Source organism: Sinohyriopsis cumingii, chromosome 2, assembly GCF_028554795.1.
Source record: "Sinohyriopsis cumingii isolate HCF-2022 chromosome 2, ASM2855479v2, whole genome shotgun sequence".
Taxonomy (NCBI): domain Eukaryota; kingdom Metazoa; phylum Mollusca; class Bivalvia; order Unionida; family Unionidae; genus Sinohyriopsis; species Sinohyriopsis cumingii.
The window spans coordinates 47,054,517-47,077,375 of NC_142962.1; the positions used below are offsets into that span (position 1 = coordinate 47,054,517).

The 22,859-nt window shown below is 35.0% G+C and overlaps 1 protein-coding gene, 1 long non-coding RNA gene and 1 other non-coding gene across 10 annotated transcripts in view; 2 read left to right on the forward strand and 1 right to left on the reverse strand.

Moving 5' to 3' along the window:
- Positions 1-5,166: 5,166 nt before the first annotated feature.
- Positions 5,167-17,937, reverse strand: LOC149804770 (uncharacterized). Its single transcript, XR_016416617.1, has 3 exons — positions 17,863-17,937; positions 12,990-13,153; positions 5,167-5,450 (listed from the first exon to the last, which is right to left on the reverse strand). It is a non-coding gene; the product is annotated as an uncharacterized LOC149804770 (long non-coding RNA).
- The window catches only part of LOC149804771 (uncharacterized), a 93,821-nt gene continuing 80,184 nt past the window's right edge, over positions 9,223-22,859 (forward strand). For all 8 annotated transcript variants that reach the window (XM_089944301.1, XM_089944334.1, XM_089944284.1 and 5 more), the window contains exon 1: positions 9,223-9,282. The gene's annotated coding sequence lies outside the window, so the exon portion shown is untranslated. The remainder of the gene's footprint in view (positions 9,283-22,859) is intronic.
- On the forward strand, positions 22,231-22,311 carry Trnat-cgu (transfer RNA threonine (anticodon CGU)). The gene has a single exon. It is a non-coding gene; the product is annotated as a tRNA-Thr (tRNA).

Sequence of the window (22,859 nt, forward strand, 5' to 3'; positions counted from 1 at the left end):
GTACCAGTATAATAGAAATGCCTTGTACAGCTGGTTTCAGGCTGTCTTTTGACAGTTACCTGATATAACAATGTATATAATTATCAACACTGTACCTTTAGTGAACACAATGTATCTTACTATCAACACTGTACATTTAGTGAGTACACTGTTGCTCTGGAATCTGAGCAATAAAAATGTTCAAAATAAATGTCTTGTCTTGCTTTAGTCCAATGTTTTATGCATTATACCTACCTTATACCCCATTAAATAAAACAGAAGGAAGATAACATTTTTGTATTAATCTTTCCACTTTACCATGGCTCTTCCAAAGGTTTGTGAACCTTTGGCCAAATTCATGAGTAATTTAAATCTCATATACAGCAAAGTTGCTGTAGCTATGGTGGCCATATTAGACTGTTCATTTTTATATGACCTTTCTCTTTCTCTCTCATGTTTCATACTGAACCATAAATGGGAGGAGGATGTCCTGCAATCAAAATCACAAATTTTATTAGTGAGTGTATTTGTTTTTGCAAGGTTACTTTTGTAGGGTCTGTAAATTATATCAAACTTGGATTAAATATATTTTTTGTAAATATGTAATACAGTGTGCTATTTACTACAGGGTCACAATGACAAAGGTTGCGGTCATTCTGACATTCTATATATCTGTAAACAAAATGTGTAATATATACAGATGTCAAATTTGAAATGAAGACATGATGGATTTTTCCTCTTTGATAGAGTAGTTTATTTCTTTGCTTCCCAACTGGGCATTCAATGCAATCTAATTGGCACCATCATTGTATACCATAGCAGATGTGTTTGTTTCTTTTTGCATATTACAGGATAGCTTTTCACTGCAAATGCTATTGAATCTTCACTCTCCTCTCCATTTGATGCCCATCAACAGCCTCCGAAAAGTATTCACTTTTGCCAGTTTCACTATCACTGACTGTATTAATGCCATTTGAATGTTCTGCATTTCACAGCAAACATTCTAAGATTTTCTATACCTTCATTTTGAGGGTGTATGACTGAGGGTTCTGAATGACTAACATTACCCTAGTTTATCACAGCAGATGCCTACATTTGTAGGTGTATGACTTTGCAAGGATTGTGAATGAGCACATACAGAACTCAGTGTCCATATCTTATAAGAAAACATGAAGACTTACTGATTTTGAGTGACAAAGTCAAAGGTCAAGGTCAGTGTCACATAAGTACTAATTATATCTAGGTTTTTACTGTACGTCTGTTACATGTAATGTGCATCAAGAAAGATTGCTTTGTTCTGAAGCTGTAATATTCACAGGTCCAAGTTTTTGGAACTGCAGTATTTGTTTGAACTGACACCAAATATGTATACATGCCCTTTATTTTTAGGTAGAGTTGATTGTAAACTAGTGATAAGAAGGTCAGATGATGAGGTGATTAATTAATCTCATGTTTTATACATGCTACACACTTCTATATACCTAAAATGTTAAGCTTGCTATAATCTTAAAAGTCGAAAGATGAACGCTGACCACTGTTGCCACCACTGTTAGTAGAACCATAAAGAATAAATGTTGTTATTTAGTTCACAGGCCTCACAAGTATGAACATTGCAACCTTTAACAAACAAACCAAAAACCATGAAGTGCTGATGATTGGCACAAAGTTTGTTTGAAACCTGTACATATTTGTTCCTTAAAACATGTTCACTAGCTGATATTATTTATTTATTTATTTATTTATTTTTGAAACATGTGACACATGACACTGAACTCAACTTAGTTGTTCTTTAAATGAAATAGAATATTACACAAAATCCATGACTTCTTAAAGGACATTGTAGTTCAAAAGCTTGTGACATTTAGTCATGAATCATGAAGACATAAAATTAAACTTGATTTTTGTTAATGTGCACCCATATTTTAAATTCAGTTATAATAGTAGTACTACATATCCCATCACTATTGCATAGCTTACTCTTTATTGGGGGCCCTGAGTGGCCGAGTGGTCCAAAGCGCTTTCCGTTACGGATCACTGCCATCTCACTTCTGTCTGCATAGGTTCAAGTCTTGGATTCAGCCAATGTGGGTATGTGAGAAAGCTTGCCAGTAGCTTCTCGAGGGTTGGTGGTTCTTTCTGGGGATTTCCCCGGTTCTTCCTCCACCATTAATACTGGCCACCATGTATAGCCTATCGTGTGCTGAAAAATGGTGTTAAACCCTACAACAACAACAACTCTTTATTGCAATGAAAACTTCATCTATTTGATGTGAATACATCCTCCAATAGAATGGATAATTGTCAATGGACACAGTCCACTAATGCACCTTGCATGCCATGTACAGAACAATCCTTTCTTTGTAAGTATGCCATGTTAATGTATGTGTATCAAAGATGTGAACAGAGAAAAATTACTAGTTGCTAGCTTTTTGCCACATTGCAGTCTTTCCTCCAGCTTATTCATATATCTCGGTATTGCATTTATTCTTCTTAATTTGACAAGCTGGTAATCCCGCCTTTTCAGAATATTGTTCTTTAAGGGGCACCACATTATCCCACCCCCAATGGGTTAGTGTACAGTCATAATCAATTTCGTATGTACAGCTGGATATGGGTAAGTGTTTTCTGTCAAGTGAACACCCCACCATAGCATAGTAGTAATTACATGTTCGTTCCTTTCAATAATTATCTGCATACTAAATTCAGTGTTTTCATTGTTGTATATTTTTTTAATTGTTTCTGTGACTCATGTTGCCTGTTGTGTGTGTGTGTTTGTGTTTTTTTTAATAAAGTTTAACAACTAAACATCTTACTTTACTACAAAGGAAGATGGGATTTTTACCTTGTTTACATTATTTACCTGTGCATCCACTGAAGTGTATATAGTATATACTGTGTGACATCAGGTGAGTTCATGTGTGATATAATGCATTATTCATCGTTTTCATGCAAGAAATAGTATTTCACAGAACAAAATTGGGACAATCTGTGGAACAGTGTGACCACAAGAAGGGCCTATGCGACACTCACCCAGACTGCCTCACTTGCTTTGAATGCACACAAAAATAACTCTATGCATTTTGTAAATTATACTTAACTGAAATCTGGAATCTTGCTGATTCCAGATGCACATATAAAGGGAGGAGGAAACACCAACACCTCTATTCTATAGAATTCTCAGGTTTCTCTCTTGCTGAGTCCCTAGGGCCTCACTACAAGATGGTTTATCTCATTAGGTTGGAAAAGTGCTCCTCTGTCCAACTAAACCTCCCCAATTTTGTCTCAAATGAGTATTTGTACTGGAGTCTGGTCCCTCTTTCCAGTCAATACAATCAAAGATTATAAGCAACAGGTCCAGTTGGACTCTTCAGCCATAGTAAAGATCTTCTCAGGGCTGCTGCTTTTGAATCCAAGACCATCTTCAGAGAACTCATTCCTACCATAGCTTCGCAAGATCTAAGGAATAATAAAGGCAGATCCTTTACAATGTTGGCCAGGAATGTGATAATGCAAATTACCCTCAGAGGCCATCAACAAAGTTGACAGGTGCAAGGCATGGTCGCCAAAGTCCCCCAAGAGGAAGGAGCAGGTACAGACCTAAGAACTCAACTGCTCTCTTGCTATGCATTCCTCTTCCAGATCACATCCCCACTGGTACTCATCTAGACCTCTTTGCAGAGGTTTGGCCAACATCACAGATGACGTCTGGGTTTTTTCCATTGGAAACAAGGGTTAATGAGTAGAGTTTCTGGAACAATCCCTGTCAAGGACCCCATGTTTTCTTAACCAATCAAATCAGGTGAATTTAAAGGAAGAAAGTGCACACACTTTTACAGAAATTGGCAGTCAAGAGGGTTCTGAACAATCAGTCAACTGCATTCTAATCTCCAATATTCCTGGTCACCAAAATGAGTGGGAAATTTTGTCAAGTGATCAATTTTTCCCCTTTAAACTGGTTTCTTCATATTTAAAGATGGAGACCACATCCTCAGTCTAGAATGATCTGTGTCCATCAGATTGGGCAGTCTCCGTTGATCTTCATGATGCTTACTTGCATGACCCAATATTTCCTTATTGCAAATACCTCAGGTTTTACTTGGACCAAGAAGTTTGTCAATTCCAGTTTCTGCCATTCAGAACTGTTTTTGCCCCAACTTAGTTGGGTCTTTTACCTAACCTTGAGAAGTTGGAGCTCATTCCATCTCAGGGCTTCATCTATATTGGGATGAATTTCCTTATGAATCAAGACATAGTCCCAGTCCTACAGGACTGGATAAAATAAAGCATGCTGCATTTAGAGGTTCTATGATCCCAGGCATTATTATCTACTTTCATTTCCTATCCTTGTGAGGATCTTGAACACTGTTTCAGATTTGTTTTCTTTTAGGACATCAATATTTGTACCATCAACAGTTTCTCCTTGTCCATCCAATTCAACAATCTTGAAACAAAGTAATAATTCAGTGTGTCATGGTCTTCTCTGACAACAGATCCATTGTAACATTCGCCAGCATCAAGGAGGCACACATGCACCTTCTCTTTGTATGGAAGTCTGTAACCTCCTCCTCTGGACAACCTCAGAGAACATCACTCTGAGTTTGCTATTCCAGGCAAGAAGACTGTACTAGCAGACACTCTCTCCAGGACATGAAAGAAACAGTACTCACTGAAGGGACCAGACATTATGAATACCTTGCAGTCAGGATATGGAAGAAGTCTACTGGTTGTGGGATCAAAATATCAATGGTCAAGGTCACTGTGCAAGAAGAAAAATAATCTCCACAAAATAACATCAGCTCTACATTATATATATCAGGAAAAAAAATTGTGGATAGCTTGCACTTGGGGCAAGAAAGAATCCTATTGATTTTTATGTCAACAGGTGAAAGGTCAATGCCAGTGTTAGAAAGAAGAAAAATGGCTTCTGCACAAAATGTTCAGTTATCAACCACATATCTTCAAATGTCAAGAGCACTGTGACTGAAAGAAACAAAAATTTTTATAAGAACTTTAGTTATGGACCATTATTTTGGACCAAGGTTTATGCAGTGATTGCACTTAAGGTATGGAAGAAGTCTATTAATTTTTAAATCCAAATGTCAAAAGTCAAGGTCATTGTAATGTGGCAAAGTTAATCTATCATTTTTCCATTCAGGTTGAGGGATTTGGGATGACAAAAGTCACCTCTAATTTCTACATATTTTTAATTCTAAGATATAATTTTATCTTTGAAATACATTTGACTTTCAGTTTAAACAAACATTGACCCTGGGTCATGCTATGTCTCTGTCCTTACTCCCTGAGGCACATTCTTTAATAAAAATCATTGAGATGCCCACACTGTCACCTTATGTATACTTACGTTACAGAAAGGCCAAGTCTTTTATATAACCTGTGTTTTCACCTTGGTCTCTCCTTGCCCCTGGTGACTTATTCCTGGGTCATAATTTGAAAACTGTTCAGGCCCCCATCTGAAATGCAAAAAAGAACTTTATAAAAACTAAAAGAAAAAGGTGAACTATAGCGTTATGTGGAATCTGTTTTAAATATAAATTGGTTGCTATGGCACAGTAGGGCACACTACCAGTACACCACATATGACATGAATTGGCTACTATGCCACATTAATGATAATAATAATAATAATAATAACTATTTAAAATGGGTAACATAATTAGCTGAAGAGCTAATCTACCTTGAGATGGTCATACAAAGGAACATATTTATATATAAATATGCAAACACACACACATGTACATTCATATACAGTACATAGCAGCATTCCTTTCTCTCCCCAACATGGATGCTCATTCATATATATAAAGGACTCATGGTACTAATTCAGTTCACAAGGTAAACCTATGCAAACACCATGATATTAAAAATTTCAAATTTTTGAGTGCTCATGATCAAACCTATATTTATCAGTATAGATGAAACCTGGATGTCATCTTCTGTGAAGAGGAAAGGGTATGAGCTGCGGCATTTTCTGGACCTGCATGTGTTTGAAACGTGCTTTGAATTCTGCACCAGAGAGGCAGGTGCTAACTTTAGTAATGAGTGCTCCCAACTCAAGACTGTAAAAGGACTAAAATCCTATCAGCAAAACAATATCTCCATTTTTTTCCACTTACCACTAGGATAAGCTCTCAAAGGATTCTTTTCCCTAAAACATAACTTGCATTATTAACCAATCCTGTCCAGCCCCTGTATATACTCTATTACTCTATTTTATGTTCACCCATTTCCAGGCTGGTTCCCATTTTTCCATACCCTTAGTACCATGAGTCCTAAAACCACATGGTCTCTATACATGCAATATATAATTAGTGTAAAAGGGATGGGTATATATAATGATGACCAGAGCATTAATAAATACAAATACAGTTATCATTCTCACTGAAATTTATGTGCTTCATTACCAAATTATACCCATGTTATCTCTGTCTGTCTGTCTGTCTCTCTGTCTGTCTGTCTGTCTCTCTCTCTCTCTCATATTAGTGATAGGATTAGTCATGGTTGGCCTGGCATTAGAATAATGTGACTTGGACATTATGCCACATGTCTGGGGCATCATGCCCCAGTGCTAGTCATCAAAATAAACTGCCACCTTGCAGACATCAGAGCAGTATGACTCACAGTAGGGCACAGTACGTTATGCATATGAAGGCATTATGAAGTTATGGCATATATAAAACATGGCAATAAGTAAAAATTGGAATGGTAACCAGTACCATAGTCATACACATCTAGTCATTCAGTGAAACTTGGCGAAGTTGATGTGGGAAGTTAATCAACCAACACATAAGTGTGCACCAGCAAAGGCTATTGATATATCATTATTTTTATGTAAATCATTTATGTTGTATTAAATGTAAGCATATTTTCAAGGTTATCCCTGTAATTTTCTGAAGCTGATGAAGCATGTATTAAGTGATGTTTCAAGCTTTTAAACATTCCTGTTAGTATATAGATACACATGTATGTATGTAGGTAGGTAGGTAGGTTTCAGTTGGGAGATGAGTAATTTACCAAGCTACTTTTAGCTTACACCCAGCTAATTTAAATATAATTAATTATCTCATATGAGGGAGGTCCCCCTAACCACCTGCCCATTTTGGTGACTTTCCTGTCAATGATAAATCTGATGGAAGGTCCTGTGTGTGTGTGTGTGTGTGTTTATGTGTGTGTGTGTGTGTGTGTGTGTGTGTGTGTGTGTGTGTAACTCAAACATAAAGTGAAAATTTCAGTTTTATCACAAGTTCAAATATATGAAATTCCAAGTGAATTCCAGTAGCACTCCAAATAAGTTCCAATGTTGAATGTGTTGATGTGCCTTTAGTCTAAAATATACTAATGTGCCAGTATCACTTTAATCCATAAATGTTCTTGTCTAATATCACTGTAATTCCATACTAATATTCCAGTAAAAGAATATTTTAGATGAGTACTTTGTATTTCCAATGGATAATAATCTCAATAAATAATTCCATCCAAACAAAATACTAAACACAACAATAAGACTGATTCTGCCTCAGATGTTAAATGCAAGAAGTAGTAATTTCTCAAGTAAGCAACATTATATAAAAAGATGAGACAAAATGTAGAACCAGGCCATTGATAATGATCCTAATGTTTAACCCACACTAACAGATAAATATTAACTACTATGTATTATTTGTTTTCAATATAAAATTTACTGATCATGTACGCAATGAACTTGATTTTGGACAAGTTCAAGTCCAAAATACAATTATACTTAGAAATTAATCATGAAGAAAAAATAACAATTTATATATATATATATATATATATATATATATATATATATATATATATATATATATATATATATATATATACACACACACACACACACACACATACATACATACATACATATGTGTGTGTGTTAAATGATACATGTTTGTGAAAAGATAATTATCACTCATAGTAAAGTATTGGTGTGTATCAATGATGCACAGGAATATTTATGTTTTGGTTTGGCTGAGTCCACAAATCTTGAGGCTTTGATTCATTTTGTGTCTTGTCTAAGGCTGCATCATGATATTTGACCTAACCTGTCCTAGGAAATGAACTTCATATTCCTTTTAGAAGTCTATCATGATTTTACTAAGCAATAAGAGGAAAGTATCATCCTCCGTAACAAAATACCTCAAAGTGCATCTTTGATGTAAGCAATAATTTCGTTTATTTGACATTTTGATTATCTTTTATTAATGTGTATCAGAGATCCCCCAAACACTGCTGATTTGGTAGCGCTAAACCCGCTTTAAGGTATTTTATCTTGTGTCTTTTGTACATTTTGGTTAGGCAACTAGAACAAAATGTCATGCCTAGGAACACATCATGGCAGCCAAACAATCTGTCTATAGTCTGGGAGCCAAACTTGATAATTTTGTATGGCACATTAACCACTAAAATAAAATTAATGGTGTGCATCAAGATTTCTGGTTGCATTGGGTTGATCCTATTTTGATTAGATGTTCTTGAGTAATGAGAGTAAAGTGTCTTGCCTGAGGTTACAATGTGACAGCTGACCTGGGAATTTAACTTTTTTCTTCAGTGTAGGAGTCCAGAATGTTGACAACTGAGCTAATATCACTCCGTATTCATTCATAAGATTGTGTTCTTACAAAACAATAAATAAGATTAGTGTCAGGTTAATTTATATTTCAAAACAATGATCTTGTATTTAAACATGTCAATTTTGAAGAAAAAAATAATATCATCTCTTATAATAAATGTAGCAATTAAAAATGATTGTAAAATAAGCCTTGATAATGTTTCCTACCTTAAATATGCTCAGCATTTTTTTTTCTATGTTTTCTAATTTAATGGTGTTTGTGTTTGTAATCATATGATTATATGTTTTTAATCTTATATGTGTTGTCTAATGTTGTAAAGTGCTTAGAGCTTCTAAAGATTAGGCACTATACAAAGTCCTCATTATTATTATTATTATTATTATTAAATTGTCTTTTTTATTCTTATTATGTCTTTTTTCTTTGATTTATTTCAAATTGCATGTTTTCAATATACAAATGCAAACTAAATATTAAATTATTATGTAATGTTTTCTGTAGTAATATATCTAGAAAACCCCTCTTATTATCTTTTTTATTTTAATTACTTTTCTTGTGCTTGTTTATCTTTTTATTTGTTCTTATTACGCGTATTCCGAGAGATTGCTTTTGATACGACCCCCAAAAGAAAGTTTGCTCTTCCTGCCAAAAGACCACAAACAGTCTGTGCTGTCGAACATGGCGAGCTGAACTTTTCGTAAGTATTGGAATGCTTGGAATTTTATATTTTTCTAAATTGTAACGATGAATATTTTCTTTATTATCAGTGTTAGGCATGGTTAAGTTGTGTTGTTTAGCGATCTGTGTTTAAATATTTCGTCTAGGCGATTGCAAAACTTTGTGATCGTAGGAGATTAGTTGGGACCTACATGTATACTGGTCTCTGGGCCAAGAGTACAGATTGCTTCAAGGCGAGCCGTATATGTTTGTGCACTAAGTCAGAAAACATAGAACAGGCATGAAACTATTTGTGAAATAATAATAATAATATGACCCAAAAATGGTTACACAGTTGCATGGAACACTATAATCATCATGAGCCATCTATCATTTACGGCGCGCGCTATTCGCACGGCCGCTGTGTACATCATCTGGAAAGACTATTCGCACGGCCGCCACGTACATAATTTACATAAAGCCATTCGTACGGCAACCGTTTACCTGATCTGCGAAATATACTCATTTTTGCAACTCATTGCCGTTATATTTGCATGTCATCATTGTTCAAGCTTATATACAATTTCCTCTGTATAAATAAAAACTCCAGTAGAGGGCAGGCTACAAATTTGACTTGTTGCTACAAATAGAATTCACTAACATGACCAGGTGTGCACTGCCGTATTGCTTATGGACAAACAGAACAAAACTGGACTGTTCACATTTTTACGCTTATGCTCAACTATACCATATACCGTGTGAGCTGTTTTGTACTGCTCTTATCAATGTGTACAAAAAACTCCAAGGTATTTTCACCCTGAAAGCATCGTCTTCATTTTGCTGTACCTATTGAAACTTGGCAACCATGATACAATGTTTGTCCCATGTTATAGGGTTGTATAAATCTTTCTTTTAATTATAAATATGTCTGACACAGCAAAAATCATGCATACTCCATTTAATCCAAATTATCGTTGCCATTTGGACATTTACTTTGTTAATTATATAAGAGCATCAGGCGTTTAGGTGATTGACATCTTGTTATGTGGTTTTGTGTTTTTGAAAAAATGTGGAAATTTCTTGATAATGTCTCTGCAACTTCCCCCCACTAAAAAAAAAAGACAAGAAACTTGAAAAACATATGTATGAAACATGGACACCCATATGCAGTGTGTAATTATGTGAGTTGGACAATGTTTGGAAACAGGCAGTACCTACCTGGTGGACAAATATAGTCAGAAGTTTATCAGGGCTATTGTTGATACTTGTAGGGTCAGAACAGGATCATATCAATAATCATTTCCCCCAGTCAGTTTTTGTCAGTTATTAGTGATGGCTCCACTGATGCATCTAACAAAGAGGCAGAAAATGTATGTGTTCTTTTGAGTGCAAGGTAAATGTTATTAACTTTCATTTTATACTATTGAATTTAAACTATTGAACCAGAAATTGAAACTTTTAAGCCAAAAATCTAAAGTTAGTTCCATTCCATTTATAACATTGTAAATTTGTAAACCACCAATTTAATTGTAGATCCGTTCTAGTTTATTTTATATTGTTAATTCAGTAATTTAATATTTCTTCTTAGGTTTAAACTCACTTTATTGGTATAGAAAATGTACCCAAGTTAGACAGTGAAACCATCAGTTGTGCTATAGTGAGCCTTATGGCAGAGAATTTTCTGGGAATGAATGGATGAAAAAGTTTGTCGTAATGGGAACGGATGGTACATCAGTGATGTTGATGCTGCTGATGATAATAAATACCACACACAAGATTTGTCAGCATTAAAAAACAAAGTATATAAACTGTTGATGAATTTAATGTAAACTGTAATAAAATAACAACCTTGTATGCTTGTATTGATTATACATTTATTCTGTAAGTATAACTGTAAAAAAGAAGGACCTTCTATCAGTCAGGAGGACCACCAGTTTTCAAAAACAGGAAGTTCCATGGACTTCCTATTTAAAAAAGTTGGTGTCGATCCCTGATCTAGGTTATATAGTGAAAAAATAGTGGATCAGCAAATTGAATTAATTGCAGATATCCACACCAATTATTACTAATTAAATGTAAAATTGACTTCAGCCCCATCACTCCCCTGTGATACGTCCAAGATCTGATACCTTTTTTATTTTCATGTACATGTCTTTGTAAAACAAAAAGTATTATGCCAGATATGATTAGCAGTATTTGATTAATAGAGTTAAGGATGAGGCAAATAAAAAATATGTGTGTTCCTGGTCGGCTGACTGTCCTTAGCACTTTTTTTCCCCGAGTGTAAATTTAAAAAAAATCCCACCAATTGATTTCTGCATCTAATTGAGCTGAATTAGTACATTATATATACTAATCATTATAGTATACTCAATGTTTTTTATTTAAAAAAACTACCTACCTACCGCAATTTTAAAAACAGTGCAATAGGAAACATGGGGGGGGGTGCATTATAAGGAAAGCAAACTGATTAATGGATGGATAGACATGCCAACAGATTTAAGTGCTGTTGAAAGGTCTATTTTGTGCAAAACTGCCAAAATTGATACCCACATAGAAAAAAATAAATCTAACAGAGTTAACCTTGGTCGGCAGGTATTGCTACAGTTGTTGTACAACAGTCCCATTAGAAAATATTACCCAAGAATACATGCATTAAGTTGGTCATAAATGATGCAGTTTTTTAAAGTATTTGTCAAATTACATTATAAAATGTGAAGGACTTTGTTGTATAGACCCTGATGAATTTGAAAGTGTCCAAGGCAGTTATGCGGTCCCTGATGAATTTGATCGTCTTCATTCCTTTATTTTTATGTACCTGAAGGGTCATTGAAGGTTACTATTGATGTTATCATGAGCCTAAAGTTATGTGATATTGCCACTTTTTGTGGTATTTGTAAAATAATATCCAAGTGTTAATATAATTAGGCCAAGGCCAAGGTTACAGCTCAAAGAATATTCCAGCTGTTCTTTTTTCTTCAACTGACCGTAGCATGTTCAGTGTGCTACTGTATCTTGCAGACATGTATTGAATGCTGTAAACATGGTCAGTTAGGGTAAAATTATTCCTCTGTATTGATATTTTGAGCATCAATGAATTGGGCCAGGAGATGTTAAATTGATACAATATCACAACTGGGCCAGGAGAGCTTAAAATGATGCAATATCACAATTGGGCCAGGAGATCTTAAGTTGATACAATATCACAACTGGTCCAGGAGATCTTCTTAAATTGATAAATATCACAACTGGGCCAGGAGAGCTTAAATTTATAAATATCACAGTTGGGCCAGGAGATGTTAAATTGATAAATATGACAACTGGGCCAGGAGAGCTTAAAATGATAAATATCACAACTGGGCCAGGAGATCTTAAATTGATACAATATCACAACTGGGCCAGGAGATCTTAAATTGATAAATATCACAACTGGGCCAGGAGATCTTGAAATGATAAATATCACAACTGGGACAGGAGATCTTAAATTGATAAATATCACAACTGGGACAGGGTATCTTAAACTGATACAATATAACAATTGGACCAGGAGATCTTAAACTGATACAACATCACAACTGGGCCAGGAGGTATTACATTGATACAATATTGCTAATTTATGATTTAAGTCAATATCTTAGCATATTTTGAAGGCAGTGTAAGATAACATTACAGATAACACAATGTATATCACCAGACCAAGGTATAACATGTAATTGTTAGACATGATCAAGATATTACTGTACTTACATTCAGTGTTAAGGAATGATGTTCAAAAAGATCACAGGACTACTTGATACTGCAAGATAGAGGACATATATGTAGACCTGACTTGCCTTAGGCTTTTCTGCTACTGTATGGACAGACAGAATCAGTGAATAGACATGTCATTTATAATGGAGCATGCTTGTCACCTGTAATGAAATCAACATTGTCACCTGTAATAAAATCAACAGTTCAGAAGCATCTCAGTTTTGTGTATTCTTAAAATGGTAACATCATGTTTGACAACAGCATATAGTCTAGTTTCATTATCACATTTCAAACTATTGAATAATTAGTATGCTATGCATGTAGCAAATCTTTCTTATGTGGTGGGGTGGGGATCAAAAGACTACACTTTCAGTATTTTACACCTATATACAGTATAGCTTGACAATTCGACCTTTCATTAAACTAGATAGTTGGGCCTAAACCATTTGAGAAATGGGTGCATTGATTTACATGCATTGTGCATGTTGGACATGCATATGATGTCTTCTTGACCACGAAAGCAAGATGCATGCACACATTCGGTCCACTGGCCTGTAGTTGGAGCACTCTGATATAGCTGTTTCACAGGTGGACTAAGCCCTCATGAATATTCCACAAATGGACAGATCATTCTTATCTTATTTCTTATATTACAGTGTACAGACTTGTGGTCATTTACTGTTGAATGTAATCAGTTAAAATATGAGAGCTTTTCAAATTTAGATAATACCAGTTACTTACTTTTTAGTGGAATTATTACAGTAACAGTTTTTCTCAATCAAGTAACTACAGTTACAATTGCACACTTTTGAGTGGAATTATTTCAGTAACAGTATTATTCACTGGACAGTAATTACAAACATTTACCAACATTTGAGCAGAGTGAGTACAGTTACAGTTATGCACTTTTTGAGAGTAATCACAAATATAATTACCCACTTTTGGACAATAATCACACTTACCCATGTTTGGGCAGAATAGTAACAGTTATAATTAGCCACTTTTGGATAGTAATTATAATTACAGTTACTCAGTTTTGAACAGTAATTACAAATATATTTACCTATGTTTGGGCAGAGTAATTACATTTACCACTTCTCACTTTTGACTAGAGCAATGATAATTATCCATTTTTGAAGAGTAATTAAAACTACAATTGCCCACTTCTGAATAGTAATTATAAATATATTTACCTAAATCTGGGCTGAGTAATTACTGTTAACAACTTTGAATAGAACAAAAACAGTTGCCCACTTTTGAACATAAATTACAATTATTAACTTTTGAACATTAATTAAAGTTGCAATTATCCACTTTTGGTCAGTAATTAATAAATTTTGGGGCAGAGAAATTACAGCTGCAGTTACAGGTAAAACCCATTTTAACTCGATGCTCAGGTCCAAAGAATAACATCGAGAGAGACCTCATGCTTGCCAAGTGCACTTTCTCTTTCTGAGATGCATGTTTATTGGGGGGGGGGGGGGAATTTGGCATTGCAACAGCTATCTGAATCCTTTCAACACCTGTCTAGTGGAAATAGACATGAATATCAGTGAGTTCATGTACATTCTAGATGTTGGCCTTCAATTCATGTTGTCAGCCAGAAGTGTGTACATACTCGGAAATGAAAACTGCAAAATATCATCCCCAAGAATTCCATTATCATAAGTCAGCATAACACAGCTTTGTGCATTTTTGTGTGTTGATAATTCACTTCTGCTTATTAGGAGATGGTTTTAGGTATAATATAGTTAGCAAAAATTAATTAAACAGACCCTGTTTGATTGACATATCATAGTTGCATGTGTACAGTTAGTGTTTTTGAACAGCATCGGGCATTTTAGATGGAATCAGCAGTAGTAGTACATTGGCTGACTTCCAGTGTACTGTGAAATCCACCGAGGAAGTTTCCTAAGACATGCTGTATGTAGAGTCAGATAAATTATATCCTACATTCAGGCAAACTTGTCAGGTGATGTTTGTTGGTATTGGATCTCAGCTATATCTAGTATGAAGAAATTGCTGAATAGCCCCTATTTTATTGCTGAATAGCCTCAGTAGTGTTGCTAAATAACCCCAGTAGTGTTGCTGAATAGCCCCCGTTTCGTTGCTGAATAGCCCCAGTTTTATTGCTGAATAACCCCAGTAGTGTTGCTGAATAGCCCCAGTTTTATTGCTGAATAGCCCCAGTAGCATTGCTTTGATGGGCAGGAGTAATGGTTAGATTATTGACTTGTATATCCAGGTGAATTACTTGATTTATTCAGGCATGTGGAGTATTAGGAAAATACAGATCAGTATATCAACAATGTTGACCAGATTTGCTATTATGAAAATACAGAATCATTATCTACATTGTGGACTAGACCTAGTAGTATGAAAATACAGTATTTACATCACTCATTATCAGTACTAAGAAAAAAACAGTATTAGTGTCTGCATTGTAGACCACTCTCAGTATTATGAAAAATACAATATTAATATCTGAAATGTGGACCAGTTTTAGTATTACAAAAATACATTATTAATATTTATGTTGTAAACCGGTCTTGGTAATATAAATATACAGTATGGTGCCAATCTGACATCCAGGATGACAACTGCAGCAGCAGATTTGAAAATTTTGTTATGACTGTGAAGATCGAAAATGGTTTTAGCAGTCAGAAGTTAAAGGAAGAAATGGTCTTATTGTGAAATTTTGGGGGAGGGGGTGGAATTGATTCAGTAGAGTATGTTTTTTCTAAATATAGTTTCTAAAACTTCACTTTAATTTGACAAGCCCAAAACATTAAAAGTAATTGGAAACATCTGCTATAAATGTGCAGGAGAGCACATGATGTCTTTACCCAATAGTGGTCATCGATTCAAACTGTAGTGGTCACTGATGTTATGGGTGACTAACCTCAACTTTACAGCTAAATACTACTAGCAGTTAGAATTTCTTCAAATGTGTTTTTTTTTCTTTTGTTATTTTTAAGTCCTATGGCTAAATAACACAGTATCTCATGACCACAGTGTGGAATTAAACCTTAAAATCATTTATTGATTGATTTAATAGTCACTTTTCTGATAGCATAAGCAGTGTCAAAACTTGCAGTAAGATTTCATCTGAGTATGGGCTGGACATGCAGGTCATTACCCTATTGTTGTACTCTTGTGAGTATGGGCATGCATGAAGGCTATTACTATTGTACTCATGTGAGTAATGCCATTACTTTATTGTTATATTCATGTGGGTATGGACTTGACATGCAGGTCATTACCTTATTGTTGTACTCAATAGAGTGTGGACCTGACATGCAGGCTATTACATGTACCTTACTACTGTTGGACTCCTGTGAGTTTGGACTTGATATGCAGCCCTTTACCTGATTGTTCCACTCATGTGAGTATGGACATGACATGCCAGTCATTACCTTGTTGTATTCATGCGAGTATTGACTTGACATACAGTTACCTTACTACCGTTGTACTCATGCAAGTATGGATTTGACATGCAGGCCATAATCTTTTTTTGTACTCATGAGAGTATGGAGTTGACATGAATGCAATAACTTTATTGTTGAATTAAAATGAGTATCAACTTGACATGCATGCCATAACCTCCTTGTTGTACTCATATGAGTATGGACTTGACATGCATGCCATAACCTTATTGTTGTACTGATGTGAATATGGATTTGATAGGCAGAATTATTATTCTCATGTGAATATGAATTTTAAATGCAGACAATTACCTTATTGTTGCATTCATGAGTATGGACATTTCTTGCAGACCTTTACCTTTTTGTTGTACATGTACTCTTGTGGGTATAGGCTAGACATGCATGCCATTTCCTTCTTGTTGTATCCAAGTGAATATGGACTTAATATTTGGGCCAGTTCCTTCTTGTTGTATCCAAGTGAATATGGACTTAATATTTGGGCCAGTTCCTTCTTGTTGTATCCAAGTGAATATGGACTTAATATTTGGGCCAGTTCCTTCTTGTTGTATCCAAGTGAGTATGGACTTGATATATGGGCCATTTCCTTGTTGTATCCAAGTGAGTATGGACTTGATATATGGGCCATTACCTTCTTGTTGTATCGATGTGAGTATGGACTTGGTATGCAGGCAATTACTTCATTGTTATACCCATGTGACTATGGACTTGATATGCAGGCAGTTAACTTCATTGTTACTAGCATGTGACTATGGACAAGATATGCAGGCAGTTGCTTCATTGTTATACCCATGTGACTGGGGACTTGATATGCAGGCAGTTAACTTCAAGAAAAACCCTCTACAGATAAACATGTGCTTTGTACATGTATGCAAAACTGTTAAGTACACACATCTCTAATAGATTGGTATTCTTTATCACATGCAACACTAAATTGTAGTATTTTACAAATGGGAGTTCATTATGTCCTGTCATATACAGATCTTGCTCCTTTCATTTGATCTTGGTTGCTTCATCTGTCCATATCTATTATTTTAGCTAGACAAGTTTCTTCGCAGACTTTTGATGCCATGTGGTTGGTGTATTGTTTGAGAATACATGTACAATAATATGATTTCTGATTGTAACCTTTTTATGGCCAGTGTTTTTTCCCCCCTACAGAATTGTAATAATTATACTCAAATTCAGTGCAAGGTATATTGCATGACTGTAAATGAGATTGTATACTGTGACTATTTAGAGACATCTCTTTGCCTACTTGTTTGTGTGGGTGATAATAATGAATCACATGATGCTTTAGGCCTTGGATTTCCACTTGGTAGACCCAAGGAATGTGAACTATATTAATGATGAACACTACAGTCAGTGAGGGATGTGTGTGATGAACAGATTAAACTATGTAATGGTCAATGCCAATTATCTCTTACCTGCTCCATGGAGTAGGATAGACTGGTATATCATTTAAAACTAATGTCACACCTTTTGACAGGAGGACACAAATGGACTACAGTGAGAAGGGACAGTCTCAAAAATTATTTTGTAAAGGAGGAGAAAAACAAAATGTGATTGTACAGCAATTTGGACAAAGGTCTATTCTTCATAATAAAGTTTGTTTAATTCATCAGGACTTTTTATGCTGTTGGAATGGATCCATTGCATGCAGGTTGAATCAATACACCTTAAGCCTAGTTTACACATAGTCTGGTTACACTGAAGTGTTAATTTGCCATTCCCTAAATTGTCGTTTTTCATCATCAGTTTGGCAGAACAGATTCCTGCTTCGTTAATTTACATTTTAGATAGAGACCTTTGCTTGCCAGTCAGACAACCTTTTTTTAAAACAAAAGTATAGTATTATTATTACATTCTAACCCTTTTTATCCTCAAAAATAGACCCCGTATACTAATAGAAAAAAGAAAATTTTGCATATTTTTATTGGCTACATTATGTCAAGAAAATGGGACCATCATGCACTTAACATACGTATTTGCCCTCATTTAAATCTTAAAACTTTGTTAAACTTATAATTTACATGTAATCAGGTTGCAAATTTAAAAAAAAAATGTGAGGTTGGATCTTGACATCATAATGAGATTAGAATGTTGAAAAATGTAACTTTTAATTTACCTCAATAAAACATCTTTATAAAATCTCTGATAACCAAATATATAAATGTCCATTCTAGTCAGTGCATGATTGATTTCAACTCCTATTATGACCTGGAGACCAAACCCATGACTTAAACTACGATATTTTTTTTTGCTAGCTGGGACCTGATAAATATATTGAAATACCATGTGCATTCATTTGGGTACAAATTATCTTTGAGATACAATGTGTTAGATACATAGCCAAATATGAAACTTCATGGCATAAAATAAAACAGTGAAAAAGAACTCGAACTTTGTGGATCCTAAACATACCTACATCTCCAATATCAGTCTTTATAGATCATAATGATGTGACCTTTGGCATTTTTTAAATGTCATATAGCAGTATAACTGTTGACTTTGAATAATCAGTCCTAGAGTAAATAGTATATGTGCCAGTATGTTAATAATAGAATTTGTTTTTACTTTATTGATGTAATTAATTATATAGGTATAGGTGTAGCATCGTTCTTGTAGACTGGTTTGTCAAGGTCTGTATTCTTTTAGACTGGCTTGTCAAGGCCTGTGTTCTTATAGACTGGTTTGTCAAGGTCTGCGTTCTTTTAGACTGGCTTATCAAGGACTGTGTTCTTGTTGACTGGCTTGTCAAGGCATGTGTTCTTGTAGACTGGCTTGTCAATGTGTGTTCTTGTAGACTGGCTTGTCAAGGTCTGTTATAGACTGGCTTGTCAAGGTCTGTGTTCTCCTTTGGTACATACTTGATGCCTCACTAAATTCGATCATGTAGAATGACATGTACCATGTTTGCTCACTTATAAGTCAAGTCAAACTGCAAACATCAAAGATCCTGATCTGCTATAGCATAATGTGAATGCAGATCGGGGTCTTTATTGCATCTTATACTGATTACTTGAATCAAAACTGAACAGACCTTGATCTGCCAGCACATTATGCAACAGAAGGTCTGGGTCTGTGCATTTTGCAGTTGGACTCAACTTATAAGTGACTATATAAGGTGCTGTGCCATTTATATATTTAACAAAAGCTTGGTCTAAAGTATTCATAGTTGAACAGTGAAACCATATCTAAGTGGTTATCATAACAGATTTGTGACCAGAAGAGTTTCTGTTTGAATCCTGTCCAGGCCAGGCTCCAGTAATGTAGCCTGGGCAAGGCACTAAGCCTTCTAATTGCCTTGGCATGATATAATTTTTAATGTGCTGTTAAGCATAATATCAACCAAATGAAATTAAAGATCATACATTTTAAGGGGCAAATATGAATAGTGTAGGAGCTGACAATCTTTCTTACATGTTTTATAAGGAACACTGTACGGTAGTCAGGAAACTTTCATTATAGATATGATGGTTGTGGGGTCAGGTTCTCCATAATTTCCAGGTTAGGATCCAAGAACTCAGTCCCTGGAAGCAAAAGTTGACCCAGGGGCCAATGTTGGTTGTATATATCTGAAAGTGTCTTTAATTTAATTATATTGCCAATGTTAGGCAGTAATCATCATCACTTGCTAACATTGTTGATCAGTATCATTGAAGTATTTGAAGTTGAGATGAGTAAAATACGGTCAGTTTGAAGACTTGCGGCATGTGTACAACATGTGGCTTGCTGTTTACTACAAGGTAAATGAAGTGTGAGTAGTAGAGATGGTTATTCCTACTGTTTGGTGAGGTATGGGAGTCTGCAAGCATGTTTTATTGCTGCTGGCTGCTGCTGCTGTTATTGATGATGATGAGGCTGTATAATATAGTGTAAGGATAGGCAAGGTGAGGACAACAGATGTGGTTGCATGTTGTATGTGAAGTTAGCACATTGTACTCACTGCTACAGCATTTTGCCTTGTGAATAAAGTGAACATCTCAAAACTTATACTGGTCTCATTTAAAGCTTTTACCTATCCTGTTTAAAATAATAATAGCATTTATGAAGATTTTGCGCTATTTATTTTACATGTACTGACAGATCAGGGTCTTATTTAGGTACTGAATACAGTACACATAATAGAACATGACCTGACCAGGCTACTGTTTAATATACTGAAGCATGAATACAAGTATTTGCATTAAGTACAAATATTTCTCGTTTTCCTAACTGGAAGTTCAAGTTCTTTTAATAGTACTTCTCAAAAAATAATTATAGGTACAAAATAGAATAGTTTTGACCTGACATCTGCATATTATTCAGAAGCATGATACTGTTTTGATTAAAAACAAGAAAATACAATTTGCATCAAGTTGCACACAAGATACCTTTATTCTAAGCACAAGTTAGTTTTAAAAAAAAGATATATCAATTACTGACTGAAATGAGGCAAACAATCATTAAAATATGGTTCTAAGGCACTAAGGATAATGTTAAATACACTAAGGATAATATTAAATGCAGTAAGGTTAATATTAAATGCCATAAGGTTAATGTTAAATGCACTAAGTTTATTTAATTCTATTTGTACTATCTTAATTTTAGACTGAAACTACTAATGTTATCATTTTATATCTTTGATTTTACTTGATGAAAAGACTTTGAGATGCAGAAACAGTGAATGATTGATTATTCATGGCATCAGCAGCCATTTATAGTTTACAGGTATATAAGTATTTAGTTACATAAACACGCATGTATTCCGAATTGGAATAAAGTAAAACAGAAATAAAACTTTTGACTTAACGCTGAACTCAATTTGTTTTACATTGATCACACATGCTACAGTCAGGTCAAATGATACTAGTGGATTGAACAAAGGTGGAATTACTAGTCTTGATCCAAAAAAGGCATCCTTCCCTTTAAACTTGTTAAAGTTTTCTTTAATATGAACATTTTCTAGCTAAATTGAAACAAAGTGTAAAAATAAATGTAAAGCAATTTATCTGTTTCCAAATCTAAGCTTGCAAGGAGCATATACGATTTTCTCCTGTCGGTTCTTTTATCAGTGTGTGGATAATTTTCATGTTAAAATGTGGTATTGCCAAAGCTTAAGAGAATTGAGTGCACCCCATTTTATACAGCACATCAGGTTGATTTATCAGAAAGTCATACAAAACAAAACACTTCTTGGAACTGTTGTATGTACTGTAAATATTGGAAAAGGATGATCAGCTTCAGAACATTCATTTAGTAATTTGACATCATGTCAAGTTTAAACCATCTGTTGTAGCACCTATTCAGATGTCAGTGCACTCCACGTGGGGAATTAGACAAGCAAGAGTTTTTTTTCTTTCCATTTTCACTTTTAATTCAGTTTGACGCCTTCAGTAGGTGTTCAACATGCTGCCTGCCTGCTTGACTCTCTCTGCACTATGGTTGACCCTAGCTTATCAATGATGGAGAAAGCATTCCATGAAGACATTCCTAGACTAATGCTGATCTAACTTATACACAATACTTAGGCGTATTACCAAATTATAGCCATATATATAATCACCACTCACGCTTTTAAGTAAGATTTCATGTGCATTAGAATTTCCAAAAATATTGTATTCAGTGGGAAAATGCTTGTAAAATATTTCCTTATGAACAGCTTAATTCCAAATTACGCTGTAACTACTTGCCAGTAATTCTATTTTAAGCATTGTACACTAAAATCAAATTTGTTAAAATCTGATTGTTTGGCTATAAATAGAAACTTGCTGTCATGGATTTGTTTTATGTCCACATTCACACCTTCCTAAGACTGCTCCAGTGGCCTAGTGGTTGGTTAGAGCATCTGCCTCGTAAGCAGGAGGTCGTGGGTTCAAACCCCAGCTGAGTCATACCAAAGACTTACAAAAATGGCACTAACAGCTGCCTTGCTTGGCGCTCAGCATTAAGAGGCTAGTGGACAGCCTGGTGTCAGGATAATGTGACTGGGTGGCTACAGTTAAGACCCAATTTCTAAATTTAAAAGTAAATACAGATATACTCCTATACCATAACCAAACGATAATTACATTTATCAAGAGAATTTTGAGATTTATATTAAGCATATATTCTCATCTATGACGTACATAACTACAGTACCACCTGAAATAATTGAATCATCTGGCATTTTAATATAATAAACTTATCAGTGTATTCGACTGCTCCAGTGGCTAGTGGTTAGAGCATCCACCTCGGATACGGGAGGTCACAGGTTCAAACCCCAGCTGAGTCATACCAAAGACATAAAAATGGTACTAACAGCAGCCACACATGGTGCTCAGCATTATGAGGTTAGTATTAGGACTGATCGGCATGGTGTCAGGATAATGTGACTGGGTGGGACATCATGCATTGCTGCCAACCCTCACAATTTCGGCATGAATTTCAAGGCTTTTTCAGT